The 20,000-nt window shown below is 40.6% G+C and overlaps 1 protein-coding gene across 1 annotated transcript in view; it reads left to right on the top strand.

The window, feature by feature from the left end:
• The first annotated feature begins 7,925 nt into the window (after window positions 1-7,925).
• crfa4 (cytokine receptor family, class I receptor 4) overlaps window positions 7,926-20,000 on the top strand; it is a 40,942-nt gene continuing 28,867 nt past the window's right edge. The window contains exon 1 of the mRNA XM_079864038.1: window positions 7,926-8,295. The gene's annotated coding sequence lies outside the window, so the exon portion shown is untranslated. The remainder of the gene's footprint in view (window positions 8,296-20,000) is intronic.

Raw genomic sequence — 20,000 nt, 5'->3', positions numbered from 1 at the left:
TGTGTGTGTGTTTGTGTTGTGTGTGTTGTGTGTGTGTGTGTGTGTGTGTGTGTGTGTGTGTGTGTGTGTGTGTGTGTTGTGTTGTGTGTGTGTGTGTGTGTGTGTGTGTGTGTGTGTGTGTGTGTGTTTATGTTGTGTGTGTGTGTGTGTGTGTGTGTGTGTGTGTGTGTTGTGTGTGTGTGTGTGTGTGTGTGTGTGTTTGTGTTTGTGTTGTGTGTGTGTGTGTGTGTGTGTGTGTGTGTGTGTGTGTGCTGAATGACTCTGACAGCACTGATGAACCCGACACCGTTATTGTCATCGATATCGAACTTCATCAACACAAACACACACACACACACACACACACACACACACACACACACACACACACACACACGTCCATTAAGGGTCAAAGACGTTTTATGTAACGGGGGAAATCTGACTAACTGTGGACTAAATATAAATAAATGCTACAATATTAAAGTTCAGTCATATGACAGAGGAGGGATCTGATATTACTGGGACATCATTCATAACCCATGAACAGGAGATTGTGTGTGTGTGTGTGTGTGTGTGTGTGTGGAGGGGGATTACAGAGAAGCTTTGAGGAGAGAAAATCTATCGCCGTATAGTTTAATCTGAGACGCGAGTAACTTCACTCACTCTCGCGAGAGACTCGTTTACATGCAACTCTATCGAGGGAGATTTCATTTTTGATGTATTAATAGGCAGCGTTTATACTAATAACACTGACTATTGACAGAACTGATGTAATGTGACAGACTGCAGCCAAAGCAAAAACAAGAAACAGAAACAAATGTATTTTTCATCTTCACACTTGTCTAATAATGAACGTTTACATTCCTGAGGCGATGATGCTATTAATATAGAATGAAGATAATGAACAATTACACCGAGATCAACTCACACTCTCGTCTCATTTGTGTCTAAAGCAGAGGTCAGTACGAGCTTCACGCGTTTGACACACACATACACACACACACACACACACACACACACACACGTGTGCTATCACTGATCTATAGCACGAGTCTATCCTAGCATGAACTACTAATGACTCTCTGTCTCTAATAGTAAATTTATCTTGTGGAGTTATGTAGCGTTTGCAACATTTTTCATAAACACCAGAATTATTGATAATTATTGATTAGCTCTGATACTGTAACAGAGTCCACTGTAGGCAAGCTTACAGAACATGTTTATTGATAATCCACAACCTTGACTTGGAACTATATACTAAAACTTAAACTCACCACCAGTTACACCCTCTATACTGAAGAATAATGCTCACACACACATGATCAACACAATTACCCCATGACATCATAGGTCACATGACAATGGGAAAACTTCAAAGTAAAGGTCATGAAACATGAACATGAAACAAAACTCAAAGCTAGACGTGGCAGATTCTGAACTCTGAAAACTCAGAGGAACCGGTTCTATATGAAACCGTAAAGGGTTCCGTTATGGGATCATTTTATGGATTTAGTTTTAATAATTTAATTTGCAGTTTTTCTGAATTGCTAAAACACATTTCTCGAAAGCGTCAGCCACTTTCTCAAAGGAGGAGGAGGAGGAAGAGGAGGGGGGGAGGAGAAAGAGGAGGAGGAGGAGGAGGAATAGGAGGAAGAGGAGGAGGATGAGAAAGAGGAGGAAGAGGAGGAGGGGGAGAAGGAGGAGGAGGAGAAAGAGGAGGAGGAGAAAGAGGAGGAGGAGGAGGATGAGAAAGAGGAGGAGGAGGAATAGGAGGAAGAGGAGGAGGATGAGAAAGAGGAGGAAGAGGAGGAGGGGGAGAAGGAGGAGGAGGAGGAAAGAGGAGGAGGAGAAAGAGGAGGAGGAGAAAGAGGAGGAAGAGGAGGAGGGGGAGAAAGAGGAGGAGGAGAAAGAGGAGGAGGAGAAAGAGGAGGAGGAGGAGGATGAGAAAGAGGAGGAGGAGAAAGAGGAGGAAGAGGAGGAGGGGGAGAAAGAGGAGGAGGAGGAGGATGAGAAAGAGGAGGAGGATGAGAAAGAGGAGGAGGAGGAGGAGGAGAAAGAGGAGGAGGAGGAGGATGAGAAAGAGGAGGAGGAGGAAGAGGAGGAGGGGGAGAAAGAGGAGGAGGAGGAGGATGAGAAAGAGGAGGAGGAGGAGGATGAGAAAGAGGAGGAGGAGGAGGAGGAGAAAGAGGAGGAGGATGAGAAAGAGGAGGAAGAGGAGGAGGGGGAGAAGGAGGAGGAGGAGAAAGAGGAGGAGGAGAAAGAGGAGGAGGAGAAAGAGGAGGAAGAGGAGGAGGGGGAGAAAGAGGAGGAGGAGAAAGAGGAGGAGGAGAAAGAGGAGGAGGGGGAGAAAGAGGAGAAATTGGAGAAAGGGGAGGACGAGGAGAAGGAGGAAGAGGAGGAGGGGAGGAGAAAGAGGAGGGAGAGAAAGAGGAGAAAGAGGAGGAAGAGGAGGAGGGGGAGAAAGAGGAGAAAGAGGAGAAAGGGGAGGAGGGGGAGAAGGAGGAGGAGGAGGAGGAGGAAGAGGAGGAGGAGGAGGAGGAGAAAGAGGAGGAGGAGGAGGAAGAGAAAGAGGAGGAAGAAGGGGAGGGGGAGGAGGAGGGGGAAGAGGAGGAGGGGGAGAAAGAGGAGAAAGAGGAGAAAGGGGAGGAGGGGGAGAAGGAGGAGGAGGAGGAGGAGGAAGAGGAGGAGGAGGAGGAGAAAGAGGAGGAGGAGGAGGAAGAGGAGGAGGAGGAGGAAGAGAAAGGGGAGGAGGAGGGGGAGAAGGAGGAGGAGGAGGAGGAGGAGGAGGAGGAGGAGGAGGAGGAGGAGGAGGAGGAGGAGGAGAAAGAGGAGGAGGAGGAGGAAGAGAAAGGGGAGGAGGAGGGGGAGAAGGAGGAGGAGGAGGAGGAGGAAGAGGAGGAGGAGGAGCAGCCCGCCCCTCTGTTCTGTGCGGACACCGTTTGTAACACAATTTAACACAATAACCATAACGCGTTGTTCATTATAAACATGGGATTATGAATTATATTGAGAACGTCATACATAGAAAACATGCCATAATGTACCCTGAGTGTAAAAATAGCCGCATTCATCGTGAAGCGTGCAGCAAGCGATTTGCAAAGATTAATATAAAGATTAATATAAAGGTTAATAAAATGTTACACTCACTCATTTCTTCTGGAGGTGCAGCTTTTTTCAGGAGCAGCTTCTTAGAAAAACCAGCTTTATACTGATCCTCGTTTGTAAAGCAGTCCGGTGAAATGATTCGCGCAAACATGACAGCATTGACGTTGATCGCGGGGAATATTCCCTTCGAAAACAAACTCAGCCACTGCGTCTTCAGGGGTTCGGATTTAGGAGCATCAACATGACTGCTGTGTTCGTTATTACACCCAAGAACACCACAATCGTTAAGACGCCATTCTACTCAGTGCTCCAGCTATCAGCAATGAACGCGCCGGTTGGCGCGGGCTATGATTGACAGCTCGCTCACGAGGGCGGGTCTGTGTTGAAACGCTGCTGTCAATCAAACATTGTGGGAGGGGCGTCGATTTTGTGACGTCACAAAATCGAACAGCTTGATTCAGGAGGGGGGAAACATATAAGAAGATAAAAAAAAAACACTGGATGGATTTTTATCATTTTATGATGGTTGTGTACAGGCACTGCCAACACACATTTCAGTACAATCAACTTGTAAAAGTGCATGTACCATTATTGTCACAGTGTCTGGTTTATGTTCCTTGGGTCACCACTAGATGTCCTCCTTCCCCACGGTGTCCATCACACTCTTGAACTACATCCCCCATGATCCTTGTCTTTTCATTGCACTCAGCTGCCCCTTATCACTGATCATTGCACTCAGCCTGTTCCCCATTAGCATTGTTATTTCCCTGTGTATTTATACCCTGTCTGTTTTAGTATGTGTCACGGAGTCTTTGCATTTATCACGCCACTTCAGTGTCCTGTTCTTGCCTGTTCTTGTCTTGTGTTTTGGATTGCTCTATTTGGAATTTGACCTATGCCTGGACTTGACCATTGATTCGGATTACCCTCAAATAAATATTACTCACTGCAAATTGGATCTCTCTGTTTCCCTGTGTGGATCGTGACAATTATATGACCCCTTTAATAAAGTTATTTTCCAGCTAAAGTTAGTTTTGATTGATTCGCTTCCGTCGCAACGATCATTTGTTATTACAGTTTTTTTCAATTGCTTACACACTAAAATTAAAACTTTCCCACAATTAGCAAAACCTTACACTCAAGGAGCAAAACACCGGCCTAGATTTGAACAACTGTAAGCACATTGTCAGCTTTGCACTTTTTGCAAAACATTACACACAGTGATTTGCAAAACACTAAACACACTTGCATGCATTTGAAATGTATCATGATGTCATTTCCTTGCAATTTCAAAGCAAAGGCTTTCAAATGAACACACCCATGAACCAATTGGTTAAACACAGCCACCAGATGTGCACACACACTGGTGCTTAATTGTAGACACACCAATCAGGTGTACAGTAAGCACTATAAAGAGGCAACAGGTAAATTCACCTGTCTTCAACAATACTGTAAAACTGTATGAAAACTGGAAAGTGTTTTGTTATGAATGTTTTGTTGAAATGTTCAGTATTGACTGACTTGAGTACATGAAAATAAATAAATATTTTCGTTAGTCTGCACAACTGGTGTCATGTGGTGTTGGTGAATTTATTTTGACATCTTCTCTGTGTAAATGCTAAAAGTGTTTTAGGTTGAGCACAGGAGTGATTCAGACAGAATCAGACCATATGATGGTTGTGTTTATGTTATGACAACAAAAGGTTTTTATAAGACATTGTATAGTTTTGACAAAAGTGTTCCTTTTTGCAAATGATCTGAGGTGTTGTGTTACTTTGGTGTAGTGTTGTGCTAACTGTGTGTATGGGTTTGAAATTTGAAATTGCTTAAGCAATTGAAAAAAACTGTAAATTAGGGGCCGCTAAGACGACACCATTCCCTCTACACAGACTTTACACGCGAACCTGTGAGAAACGTTGATGGCGTTCACATGCGCATTAAGAACTGGTTCTATAGTTATGTGCGTTTGAATATATGCAGGTTTGGAATTCCCTACAGACCAAGCCTAAACAAAGTACTGGCGTTTCCTTATAATTTTTGATACAGAATTTTATTTTATTTTATAAATTCGGGGTAGATACGCGAAACGAATTTCCCGAAAACGCTTTATCTGTAGAGTGGTAGAGGGATCCTCCATAGGGAGAGACTAGTTGGCACTTCAGCACTGCGTTGTCATCGGTCCAGGCGAAGGGCCTTCATCAGATCTGGATACGGCCTGGATCCGGCAGGCTGCGGGAAAACCTCGGGATAAACAAAGACACTAAAATTAGCGTAGATGCCATTCTTCTCATGATGTAACGAGTACATCAGGATTTATGGGAAGTGTTCCCATAAAGAGGAGGAGGAGGAGGATGCCCATGTAATTCGCCATGAACTTATTCATGTGGATGAGGTTAGCTTCAACCTCTCCAAAACCAGGTGTTGCGGAAGAAATGTAATAGGACAGAGGAGGAGAGCGTGGGGTGATATAACTGTGTGCTGCCATCACTCCATCACAGTGCCACACTGGGTCCGCACAACACCGGCCATATGCTCACTTTTCTGGATGCAATTTACACAATGCTTGTCCCTGATCCAGATCAGGAGCCCGCTAGATCTGTGGTGATATGGGACAATGTTAGTTTTCACCGGGCTGTTCTGGTCCAAAACTGGTTTGCCACCCATCCACAGTTTGTAGTTTTGTACCTACCCCCATATTCACCTTTTCTAAATCCCATAGAGGAATTCTTCACACACAATTGTGTGCTTTACTGTATTCTAAAGAACATACATATGTTCATGGTTTTGTTGCATGCTACTGTATACAACTGGCCTAATAAATATGTTCTGTTCCTACAGTGCATTGGTGTCTACAGTGTGTTACCCTCTCAGCGGATTACTTTCACTGTAGAACATTGTATTGAAAAGTAGATATAAGCCTATGAAAGACCAAAGAGCTTTAGATTTAGAACAACAGTGTCTACGGTATATCCAAAACTGTACTATTATGAAAGAAGTGTTTGCCATTTGATGCAAATGCTTCATTCTAACGTGTGTTTATGGCATTTTGAATGCAGTGTCACATTTTGAAGGAGATGTGAGGCCTTTTGTGTGTGCAGTTTTTGGGAATTGTGTGTAGAGTTTTGAAAAAAGGTGACATCGTTTTGAAAACGTGTGTAAGCAGGAAAAAACTGTAATATTATAGTAATATTGAATATTGAGTTTTAGTCCTGAAACTGAACTACATGTTAAAGAGATTCTGGACTCGTATCAGGACATGTTCTGGCGTTCTTCAACAGGCTTGGCTCCATTAGAGGAGAGAGAGAGTCAGCGTGAGGAAGACGAGTGTTTCTCTCTGTCAGTTGATGTGGTTCTTATCAGAATCTTCCAGACGCTCTTCTCAACATGTGTGAACGTTTCATCTCAGACTTTCATGTGTGTGAACTAACACGAATGTAAGTCGCTTTGGATAAAAGTGTCTGCCAAATGCATAAATGTTAAAATGTTAAATGTGTGTGTGTTCTGTTGGTTCAGACGCAATAGAATTGTTTAATGCAGACGCAGAATATAATAATGATAATCATTCGCAACTGATGACTGTCCCTTCAGTGATTAAACAGCACATGAAGTGTGAAGGTCGTAAATGACGAGAGACTGAATAAGCAGAGTTAGATGAGACCGTTTCGGGTCATGATGCTGTTCTGGAGGATCACGTTCATCAACACCAGTGTTAACTCTCTGAAGTGCGGCTGGTCTAACGTTCATCAAGTCCTCGTTTAGTCAGATCGTGATTGTGTGTGTTTCCTCTATTCAGAGATAATGATAATCCCTCATCATCATGTGCACGAGCGCTCGATAACAGCATCTGAGGGTTACTCTAAACCTGCGGATCTGATGAGCTTCATCTGCTTTAAATCACAGCGTTTAAACAAGACTGAGGCGTGAATTATGAATCATAAATCACTTTCTCTGGACGTCTGCCCTCTGCTGTAATGCATCAGTTCGTCAGAGGAACGTCCTCCACTTCCATTCACTCAGAAACATCTTTAATGCAGATTCAGGAAAAACTGAACATCTTCTCTCTGTTTGACGCTCATACGTTCACCTCAGCAATGCAGGATCTCGATTTAACACTCTCAGGGTGTTTAATAATCACCTCAATCTTCAGAATGATTTCATAATGTACTTTCAGCTCTTTCTGTCCCACAATGCCTTGAGTAAAACATCTTTTTTAGCAGTTTCCTGAAGGCTGTTTATCTCGATTCGCTCCGATTATATAATAAAATCCATTTGATTCAGTTCCTCACTTGTCCTCAGGTTCAGAGTCAGGTTTAAGGACTGGTATTGATCAGCAATACTCGATGAACAGTTATGGTGGAGAGCGGGGCTAGTTATGCTTTCTATGGGGTCGGTTCATTTATGTCACATATTTAGTCAGATTATGTATAGACTCCTATAGTATAGACTACAAAAACTAGTTATTGATCATTATATGCAGCATCCAGTTCATGAAGGAGTAACACACACACAATGAAAAAATAGTAAAAAAAAACGAGTTGTGTAAAAATACCATTTAAAAAAAAACATGTGAAAAGACCTTTCTCCTGGAAACAGCTCAGCTTTATATCTCTATAGTGACTCTTGTCTGAATGTAAGAATATGATTTCAGAACATAATTCACAAACGTAAGACGGTTAGAAAACAATATGTTTTTTCTAGAGGAAACCAGTAGGTGAAGCTTGATTTCGATTTGGTGACTGAGATGTGACAACTAGCCCCGGTGTCCCGTGTCACTGTTAAAAGCGTTAGAGCGGAATCATTATGTTCTTACTCGAACTTTCCTTTGCGCTTTCAGCTCGTGTGGTCTAGTCTAAATACACGAGGATCTGCGGTCAAACGCGTCGCGTTGCATCAGCGCGACAAATCTCGCATCAAACATCATCGCTGTGGAAACGCGCGCGCCGGGATGATGACGCGCGATCAGGAGGAGCGATCAGATCTGCGGCTCAGAAGCGGCTCAGAAGCGGCTTAGCTCGGGACCAGGAACATCGGATTCCCTGATCATCTGAAGTAAAGAAGCGGAACATCGGATTCCCTGATCATCTGAAGTGAAGAACCAGAACCGGAACCGGGCGATCGCTGCGCCGTCGGTGTCGCTCGCGGTTCGCATGAGGAATCGAGGATCACTGGATTCTAGGCAAACCAGGAACGTTTTCCAGGATCTATAAGAAGGTAGGCACCCTTTCCAAAAAAATAAAAAATAAAATAAAGCCGATCGCTTTATGTAGGCTATAGGCTACTTTATGTGTTTGTTTGTTTGGGTTGATTATCGTAAATTGATGTTCGCTACTTTCTGATGCACTTGAGCGGATGTCAGTTGACGTTCATTTGATATTCCTTCGTGTGTTATTGCCTTTTATAATGCAGAATACAAGATCTGACATGCGTTTCCATTCTAATAATTTCTAATTATTCTAATTCTAAGATTCTAATATGTCGATTAGTCTCGTTATTTCATCTTAGAAAGTTGCGTGTAAATTAGCGTGAACATTTAGAGGATTTGTCCTTTCTGAACTGGTGTACTAATCACAAATAAATATAATATCTGGTATGTGTTACCAGGCACAGTGTACATAAAATCATGAATATAGGCTTTATATAATAAAATAAAACCCATCTTTATTGTTGACGGTCGTTGTTTGTACAGAATCTGAGCGGCTTCGGTCGATCTCTCTTTATATTTCGTTGATATCTGTATGTTTTTGTTTATTGAAAGAATGCGTCAGATCTCATATGGATAAACACATGGACGTGTTTAATATTTGATAGAAGTTTGAAAGGTGAATATTAAAAACGCGAAAACTCGCAGGGCTTGTGTTTCATCGGTCATGTTCATGTCAACAGGTCTGTGTGTGTGTGTGTGTGTGTGTGTGAGGGTTTGGTGTAGATGCAGGCGAGAAAAACATACATTGACTGTGAAAAGTCCTCAGTAATAAAGGTGTGTGTGTGTGTGTGTGTGTGTGTGTGTGTCTGTTGTGTTAATCGAATCTTGCAATCTCGCTCTCTGTCTTTGCGCTGCCGTCCAGCTTCTGGACACCCGACACGCAAACCTCACAGCTTACACACTTATCAGGAGAGTGTGTGAGAGTGTGTGTGAGTTACACGACTGTCACGCAGATCCACGCGACAGGGGTCGTTGCGTGATCAGGACACACACATGCGTATGTGTGGCACAGATAGCGCCAATCAGCAACACACACCTTGTGTTATGAGCCTCTCTCTGTGTCTCTCTCTCTCTCTCTCACACACACACACACACACACACACACACACACACACACACACACACACACTTAACCTCTCCCCATCTGTGCATAACTCATTGCTTGAGCGACCGGATTTTAAAGTCCACTTGGAATCCAAATACTCTTCATTGCATATGTTCTCCTGCTCTTATTCATCACTACACATTATTTGAAAAAAAAAGCAAAATTTTCCTTTCTAGCTGATATAATGCATTGTATATCTCTTATTTATCAATCACCTTCATATAGAGACACTTCCACCAATCAGTTACTCAGCAAAATGTATTTTTCCTCTGTTCCTGATATTTCCACACAGCTGATGTCTAGGCTAGAGAAAGATGTGATCAAAGTGAGAGATTCGTGCGATGAGATTCGACACCTTCCTCCTAAACATTGTGAAAAAAATCGAATTAGTATCTGCTATATTTGACAAAAGCATCTGTTCAGTTGATGGCCATTTCAGAAGCAGGCCTAGCAGATATTGTACCTAAATAACTTGTTGCGAGTAATATCGTGAATAATCTGTGGATTCGGAGGGCATATTGATCATCTGATGAAGTCCTGAACATGCTAATGACAGTGGTTTGCACAAGCGCTGCTCATCAATAGTGCCCTTCATTTTGCTTGTAATTATTTGAGGGTTTTTTGCACCACAAGTAAAAATACTAAAATCGTCGACCTCACTTATCGACTAATCGTTCTTGGGTCAACTAGTTCCAATCAACCTATCAGATCTGAGGGAAACGTTTAGAGTTTAAGTGTAGAATTAACCAGTGTCGGCCGCTTCTACATCAGTGTTGTCCCCATCATTTCATAAGATCAGGACTACATTTATCCTAATCACAGCAGACGAGCGACCTTTGTGTCGTATATCGAGCGAAACGCTTCTGGAACAGGAGCAAATGTGGGCGGGGCTTGATTGTGTCTGTGGGGAATTGACTGGATGGCTGTGGTTTGCTATTGGCTGATCTCATGTGAGTGACAGGTTATAGCCCCGCCCTCGTCATCAGAGATGTGGGAAGTTATTTTGATTCAAGATAACCAGGAACATACCGAACTATAAGGGTGATGTGCAGCGATGAATCATTTAGAATGAAATATTTCATAAAAAACAAGAACTGTCCGTTTAGATTTCATGGAGACTTTAACGAACGAGCTGCAGTGATTCAGAAAGAAACTTTCGTGAACGCAGGAGACAGCTGTTCCTCGAGCTCATCTTAGATGATGGTTACACAAACAGACGAGGTTTGGTGTCAGAGACGAGTTTGAACATGATCATGTGACACACGCCTTAACATCGAGTGTGTAAATATGTGGCTTTACACTGTGTGTGTGTGAGTTATGAAGGCTTTACTCCTCACAGTAAATCAGTTAATCACACATAATCATTTATCTCCTGCTTTTGGTGCTCAGAGTGTGTAGTGTGTAGTGTGCAAGGTTATAATCGTTAACGAAAACTAACGAAAAAACGAAAACTAAGAGGGAAAAAACATTGTCGTTAACTGAAATAAAAATAAAAACGAGGCATTACAAAAAAACGATAACTAACTAAAACTGCAATGTGTGTTTGGCAAAACTAACTAAAATAAAATAAAATTATAGAGTAAATGTCCTTAGTTTTCGTCTTTGTCAAGGTCTTTGATTTTTTAACGCTATTTAAAACACGCAGCGTATTCGTTCAGCTGCATTTCCTTTCCCTGCTCTCCCTCCGTCTCTCTGTCACTCATGCGTCTCTCACATGCGCGCGCGCGCGCGCACACACACACACACACACACACAGCCCCTCTCCTCCGTGCACACCGCGTCTCCATGAGAACGAGTGTTCGTTCGACGTTGAAAGCAAGTTCGCTAAAGGTTAGTATCTCTATCTCGTGAACACCTTACAATCACACATTAAAAAGTGGTATCAAAATATTTTAAATTCTGAATATAATTTTGTCAGTGTGTTAATGTCGACCAGAGAAGCGATTGCGCCTTTTTTTAGAAAGTTAACTAGTCGCAAGTTTGAGGTAAAATGCACTTTTTGGTTGTGGTTGTCGATGTCAAAACACTATATAAGCTTTGATTCAAATATTAAATAATGTTATGTCATTTTTTTACTTTTACACTTAATGTTTGCTGCTTCAATCCAGATGAGTAGGCTTGACTGTAGGGAAAGTGGGGTGAGTTGTGCCAGTTTTTACTCAAAGTGACTTTAAAGTGAGGCCATGGCAGTAATTCCTTCAACTTAACGATGTACATATATTTCAGGATGTGGTGCATCCCTGAGAACAATAACTTTGGATCTGAAATAAATTGTTTCAGAAATATAGCTTTTGGGGAAAAAGTGGTCTCATGGCACAACTTGCCCCTGGTGCGGGGGAAGTTGTGCCTTTAGGGGAATACATTGGGGTAAATTGTGCCAGTGATTTCTGAAGTAAAACAGAACATTTTAATGTTATGAACTGTAATGCTATATGAAAGCAAGACAAATTCAATACAAAATTACTAATTTAAGGTTCATTTAGATATTGTCACCCTGGAATACCATAGCATGCGTTTTTCCTACTATGGTCAATTGCATAGGGATTTTGTATTGAACATAACTCTGGATCACAGTGTCATAGAGACAAGGGGGTGGGCTCATTCTACTCAGACGACCAATCAGTCTCTCAGGATCATTGTGAAGCTATCAAGCTACGCCCTAGCAACCATTTAGAGCACCATAGCAACACAATATATGATATTTGTGACTCATTTCAGGCAAAAGGGCTTTGGCAATAGATGCCTGTTGACATAGCGCTGTCTGTCAATTATGTAACATATAAGAATAAAGTGACTAGGCTAATTTCTAAACATCCTATGGTGACTTAGGCCACTTAAAAACGGAATAAAACTTCTCTTTAATAACATAGTGCAAACTCAAAACTGAAATCAGTGTTAGCTAAATTAAACAAACAGCAGGCAGGCCTAAGTCAAACAATGATGAGGCATGCCCATCTCCTCACTTCTCAAGATTATCCCCTGTGAGTATGTAGGTCTAGGTGGTCTGGATCTGGCACAACTTACCCCATGCCCTTTGGCACAAATCACCCCAGACCCACAAGTTTGAAAAACTAGCATAATCCAGCAGTTAAGAGCTAACATCATGCTAACTGTATAGACTCATTGTGTAGCCTACTAAAGCACTAAAACATGTGTGAAATGTTTTCAAACTTGTCTATAATTGTTCAGACACTACAATCAAAAAACCTTAATCATAGAAATTTTACTTTGAAAGGGAAAAAACTGTTTTTTGCACTAAAATGTGCTTAAATCTCATACCATGTGTCTCTCTTCTTTGGAGGACGAGTAAAAGTGATTGCTTTTCAAAATTATGTGATCACATGACCAATTTCTTCTATGGTTTTCCAGAAACAAAGGGTGGAACTACTTCCCCCCCCTGGCACAAATCACCCCACTCTCCCCATAGGGTAAATTTAGTATAGGGTGTGAAAATTGTACAGCTGTGGTATTTGTATAGGGTGTGAATTCTGTATAGAAGATGTGTGGATTTTTGGTACAGCGTGTGGATTTTGTAAGAGGTAAAGGAATTTCAATGGGGTGTGAATTTTTTTCTAAAATTGTATTATGTTTTTACTATTACACAATACTTTTTCTGACTTTTTTGAATCTTGCCCCTGACAAATAACCCAAATTACAAAAAAAGACTAAAACTAACACTAAAACTAATAAAAACTAAACTAAAACTAAGCATTTTCAAAAAATAAAAACTAAACTAAACTAGCAAACCCACTTTAAAAACTAATTAAAACTAAACTGAATTTGAAAACAAAAAGTCAAAACGAAATAAAAATAAAAACTAATGAAAAATGCAAAACTATAATAACCCTGGTAGTGTGTAGTGTGTAGTGTGTAGTTTACACCAGCAGTTCTGCACTGGTTTTACTCTTAACACACAGCAGGACTGTACAAGAGTAAACAGACTTCAGACAAACTCTGACATTAATATGAGCTTGAGTCAGGTGATGACCCAGTGACTGCGGACGCCGCTGTACAGTGACGGAGAGAATACACTCCGCATGACTTCACTTTATGCCTGTGTTTACAGCATATACACAATTACACACACTCGTAGTAACAACACTCAGTGTTTGAAGCGTCGCTGATGATGCGATGATTGATAATTCTGCCACATAAGAAAATAAAAGCAAGTCATGCCACAGTTTATGCTTCCATGGAAACAGTCAGCGCTTCTCTGATTGGTTTCTGTGTGTGTGTGTGTGTGTGCGAGTGTGTGTGTTAACCGTTTATCACGGTTGAACTTTTCATTAGTTTCTGAGATCTTCATTAGCCGTTGATCTGTTGATCAAGCGTCCAGTGGGACAGTAAAGGTCAGTTTGTTTTCCTCATTTTGTTCCACTCAGATCAGTGTGTGTGTGTGTGTGTGTGTGTGTGAGTGAGTGTGTTTGAGTGTGAGTGAGTGAGTGAGTGAGTGAGTGAGTGAGAGTGAGTGTGTGTGTGTATGAGTGTGTGTGTGTGTGTGTGTGTGTGTGTGTGTGTGTGAGTGAGTGTGTTTGAGTGTGAGTGTGTGAGTGAGTGAGTGAGTGAGTGAGTGAGTGAGTGAGAGTGAGTGTGTGTGTGTATGAGTGTGTGTGTGTGTGTGTGTGTGAGTGAGTGTGTTTGAGTGTGAGTGTGTGAGTGAGTGAGTCAGTGAGTGAGAGTGAGTGTGTTGGAGTGTGTGTGTGTGTGTGTGTGTGTGTGTGTGTGTGTGTGTGTGTGTGTGTGTGTGTGTGTGTGTGAGTGTGTGTGTGTATTCGTCTACCTATCTGGGGACCTTGGTGTCGTTACACACTCACTAACAGGGGACCGCTGAGCCAAGTGGGGACAATTTTCAAGTCCCCTGTTGGTCATGCTTTAAAACATGTTAAAATCAGCTAAAACACAATTAATGATGAAAAATGTTTTACATTTTTGACCAAGTGAGGACCTGTGTGTGTGTGTGTGTGTGTGTGTGTGTGTGTGTGTGTGTGTGTGTGTGTGTGTGTGTGTGTAAGTCCACACTCAGCAGCGCTCCTGTAGGCTGGAGCAGGAACTGCAGGGGCCGTTAACACACGTCGCCCACACTCCTCTACTGTTGAATGGCTGCTGTCCTACAGAGGCTCTGAGACTGTAGAGCTGATGTTTAACTCTCAGGAACACTTTATAATAACGCCACGCTATTAATCATTAGTTAAGCATTAGTGAACAGTTAATTCATTTATAAAGCATTAATGGACATTAATAAGCAGTTTATAAATACAGTTATAAATGCTTTATTCTTGTTTTAAAAGCATATCTATAATGTGTTTAATAATTGTATTTTCATACTTTATTAATGATCAATGTATCATTTCTAAATGAAGTATAGCATTATTTACTAACCAGTTGTTTAGGAGTTGTTGTCAGTGGTTCATAAGATCACTTAAGTGGAAGTGTAAATGATTAATAAACTATTTCAGTGTACATTCATACATCTTATATAGTAATAGTTACTTAGTGTGTTAATTAATGGTTTATTAACATGTATTTCTACTGTAATTCATGATTAATTCAGGTAGTTATTAAGCATTTAGTAGTGGTCAGTTAACTGTTTGTGAGCTCATCTAAAGTGAGGACTAGTTATGCCTTGTAAAGCGTTTATAAAGGAGATTTAAAGGCTGTTAATATTTCTATGTTCTGTATCACTGTGTTTGTTTCCTTTTTCTGTTTAGAAGAAAACTGAGTCTTTAAATCTCCTTTATAAATGCTTTACAAGGCATAACTAGTCCTCACTTTAGATGAGCTCACACACATAGTTCACTGACCACTACTAAATGCTTTATAACTCCCTGCATTTACATTTACTTCCACTTAAGTGATCTTATGAACCACTGACAACTCCTGAACAACTGCTTTGTAAATAATGCTATACTTCATTCAGAAATTATAAATTGATCATTAATAAAGTATGAAAACACAATTAACACATTAAAGATATGCTTCTAAATAAAGAATAAATAAAGTATTTATACAAGAATACAGCATTTATAACTTTAACTATAAACTACTTATTAATGTCTATGCTTTATAAATTACGAATTAACTGTTTATTAATGCTTAACTACTCATTAATAGCGTGCAGTTATTATAAAGTGTTACTGAACTTTCAAGTATTTTCAAACATGCCCAAACATATATATATATATATATGCAAGAGTTCAAAAGCATATCATTAATGAAAATCATTCATGATATTATTTTCCTTATTTAACGCTCTCTCTTCATAGATTCTTTCTATGCTTGGTTATGCAGTCCCTAACAATTTACTTGCCATTGTTATGTGCCGTTGCACACACACACACACACACACACACACACACACACACACACACACACACACACACACACACACACACACACACACACACACATGTCTATATCACTAACAGAGCACTGTCGCTCTACACTGGCCAAGAGGGGACTCTCTGACCGATGTCTACCTATCCAATAGGGGACTCCCATCAAGGTTATTGTAGTCTGGCATTTTTAAATTAAGTTTTATTTTAATATCATTTTCAAATTTCCAATAAATGTCAGTTTAGTTTTAGTTAGTTTCATTAATGGTTTTGTTAGTTTTAGTTTAGTTTTTATTTTGTGAACACATTTCTGTTTAGTTTTTATATATTTAGTTTCAGTTTTAGCTTTAGTAGTTATAGTTTAGCAGAGTTAACAGAACACTTCCAGTTAAAGACAGTTAATTTCAGCAAAGTTTAATGTTTGTAGTTTACAGTTAACTCTTGTGAAAACCTCTTAATAATAAAAAGTTTGAGGATGAAAAAAGAACCAAACATATGCTACTAAAAAGTACAAATTATTCATTCATATTAAAAATAAAATCTTGTTAAACATGGTGGATAAGAAAAGGGGAAAAAATATGCGTATGATTATTATGATTATTCTTTAAGGTTATTTCTATGATTAATCCTTTCAAACATTATTCTTGTATTGATACATTTAAGCTTTTTGTCTATTGCATCGTTTAAAATCATTTACTCATAGTCATACTCATATTCAAATGTTCTATTCTGACCAGACATTTAGTATAGGCCTTCTTCTACTCTGACAGATGTAGCCTACGTCTGTGTCTGGGCTAGACATGCTATTTGTTTTTTTCCGTTTTCTGCTCAGTGTGGTATCTAGTCTAATATGTGTGGTTTAGTTTCACATGAGATGGTTAACTTACCTGGAATTAACATACAGCTGTATTTGCATAAAGTCTAGTCATGATAGAAATATTTAATGGGCTATTTCTGCTTCTTAGGGCTGGTTCACACAGAAAGCGGTTTTGCTTGGAAAAATGGAAAAAGACGCGGGCAGTGGAATGGGAAAAAAGTGCAAAAGTGGAGACATGCCTTTTAAAAGTGTAACTTATTTTAACTTGATTGTGCCGTGTTTTTAGAACGTTTGTCATTCGCGAAACGATGCAAAAGACGCGAGACTCGAGCGCAACGGTCATACATTGAAACATAAAGTAACGCAGTGGAATGGAAAAAAGTGATTGTCCGGTAGGCTACAGGATGAGAGCTTCTTAATTACGAATACGATTATTTTATTTTTCTAATTATTATTTTATTTCAGTTAGTTTTTCAGTAAGTGTCGTTAGTTTCGTTTAGTTTTAGTTTTTCATTTTTGTTGAAATTTCAATTTTATTTCAGTTTACGAAAATGATTTTTGACCAATAGTTTTAGTCAAGTCAAGTTTATTTATATAGCGCTTTTCACAACATAGGTTGTATCAAAGCAGCTTCACAGTATTAAATTAAAACAATACATCAATGTTTGTTTCTAGTGGAACGTCCACGTTTGGTAATGCAAATCAATAGTATTGTTGATTGATTAATTAAATAAAATATCCCCAAATATCCCCAACTGAGCAAGCCAAAGGCAACAGTGGCAAGGAACCGAAAAACTCCATCAGGACCTGATGGAGAAAAAAAAAACCTTGGGAGAACCCGGGCTCAGTCGGGGGCCAGTTCTCCTCTGGCGTTTATGAACTAGAGGCCGGATTTAACTGTAAGATTAAAAGTATTATATGAATGCCTGGCTGAAGAGATGCGTCTTTAATCTAGTTTTAAACTGGGAGAGCGAGTCTGAGCAACGAACAGTATCCGGAAGGCTATTCCAGAGTTTTGGAGCTAAATGTGAAAATGCTCTCCCTCCTTTGGATGATCTGGATATCCTAGGTATGATGTGGATATGGATATCATAGGTTTTAGTCTTAGTTTCATTTATCGTTTACGAAACCTTGACTCCCATAGCCTGCAATGGAACTGTGTGTGTGTGTGTGTGTGTATTTAAGTTCAGTAATTTAAGTGAAATTACTTAAATATACGAGCTTGATAAAAATGACCATTCTAGAAGAAATTTTCAGATGGCACTTAGAGGCTTTTGCATCTGAACTCTTCATATATATATATATATATAGTTACAAAATGAAGACAGACTTCACTGCCAGTTCACTTCACTGTTCACACACACACACACAGTTCCATTGCAGGCTATGAGAGTCCCCTGTTCGATAGGTAGAGATCTGTCAGAGTTGCAGGTCCCCACTTGGCATGTTTTTTAAAATGTGTGCGTGTGTGTGTGTGTGTGTGTGTGTGTGTGTGTGTGTGTGTGTGTGTGAGTGTGAGTGTGTGTGTGTGTGTGTGCGTGTGAGTGTGTGTGTGTGGTTCAGCAGTCTTCACTGACCCAGATGCAGATGTTCCGCTGATGGATCTTCACGCCTCGATGAACAGTGAAATGCGGATGAAAGCTATTGATTTTTCGTGATTTTTTCTGCATGACAGGAATAACTGGAGCTCTTCAGGGTCAGGCTGGCTCTCATCGCATGATTACAGACTGGTCCTGCTTCACTCCGTCAGAGGAAACAAACACTAGTTCTTCTCATGACAGTAATCATGTGATGCTCATGGACTGATAATTCAATCGTGGTGAATGACAGTCAGAGATCAGTGTGTGTTCTAGAAAGAGCAGCGATGACGATCAGTTGTGTGTGTCAGTGACTGTAACAGTAATAAGGTTTGTTCCTGTCAGGACCAGAAGTAGCAACACGATCGCATTCGTACGTTTAGTGTGTTTGTATCAAATCTGTTTACAGTCAGATGGACACTGAAATGTACAGTATCAACATAGTGACTCCTTGCGTGATTTACTGTACATGTTCAACTTTAGAGACACACAGATGTGTGTGAATCCTACATAGTTCTTCATGGAATTATGACAGCAGAATAAAGAATAAATAAATTTAATTGTGACTTTTTATCTCACATTTCTGACCTTTCCTTCACTATGAGTTTGTATCTAAACTTGCTATTGCAAGTGTCCGGATGTGAAGAATCCTGGCAGAAGAAGATCATCCGGATCCTGATGAATACTGGGAAACGACTCGTTTCATATAGTGTGGAGATATTAATATTCAGACACAGCCTAATTCTTGGCTCAGAGCAGAAAAAGTCACAACAGATTTTAAGTAATCAATAGGGTTAGGGTTAAGTTTCAAGAAAATAAATACTACTATTGACAAAAAAAAAAAAAAAAAAAAAAAAAAAAAAATATATATATATATATATATATATATATATATATATATATATAAAATACAGCGTTGAGTCAAAATTCCAAAAGAAATTAATTGGATATGGGTCCATTTGACTTTTGATGTATTATTGGGATAGTGATACAAAAATTATCCCCCCCCCCCCCCATCATATGACAAAGAAATATGAACACGACATTGATGCAGGTTAGAAACAAGTTTCATGGAATATCAAACAAACAAATGTTTTCATTGTTAAACTATTGAAAAAATCACAGCATGCCTGCTCAATTTGCAGTTTGGTGAGAGACGATGTAAGGTCCTGGTGTGAGAGTGTTTGTGTGTGAGTGAATCTGGTCCGACGGGTTTCAGTCTCGATCAGGAGTTTCATGAACACTTTTTGTGAGCTGTTGTCATCTGATATGCTGTGAGCATCCGGGTTATTCTGTGTGTTACCTGTGAAGTCGTCTTCAATAACACACGTCACATCAGCTGCACACGACACACACGGCACGACTCACACGACACACACATCAGCTGCACACGACACACACGGCACGACACACACGACACACACATCAGCTGCACACGACACACACGGCACGACACACACATCAGCTGCACACGACACACACGGCACTACACACACGACACACACATCAGCTGCACACGACACACACGGCACTACACACACGACACACACATCAGCTGCACACGACACACACGGCACGACACACACATCAGCTGCACACGACACACACGGCACGACACACACATCAGCTGCACACGACACACACGGCACGACACACACATCAGCTGCACACGACACACACGGCACTACACACACGACACACACATCAGCTGCACACGACACACACGGCACTACACACACGACACACACATCAGCTGCACACGACACACACGGCACGACTCACACGACACACACATCAGCTGCACACGACACACACGGCACGACTCACACGACACACACATCAGCTGCACACGACACACACGGCACGACTATTTCTTCAAAAC

The sequence above is a fragment of the Squalius cephalus genome (genome assembly GCF_949319135.1).
Source record: "Squalius cephalus genome assembly, chromosome: 2".
Taxonomy (NCBI): domain Eukaryota; kingdom Metazoa; phylum Chordata; class Actinopteri; order Cypriniformes; family Leuciscidae; genus Squalius; species Squalius cephalus.
This window is presented reverse-complemented; position numbering and strand designations above follow the sequence as displayed.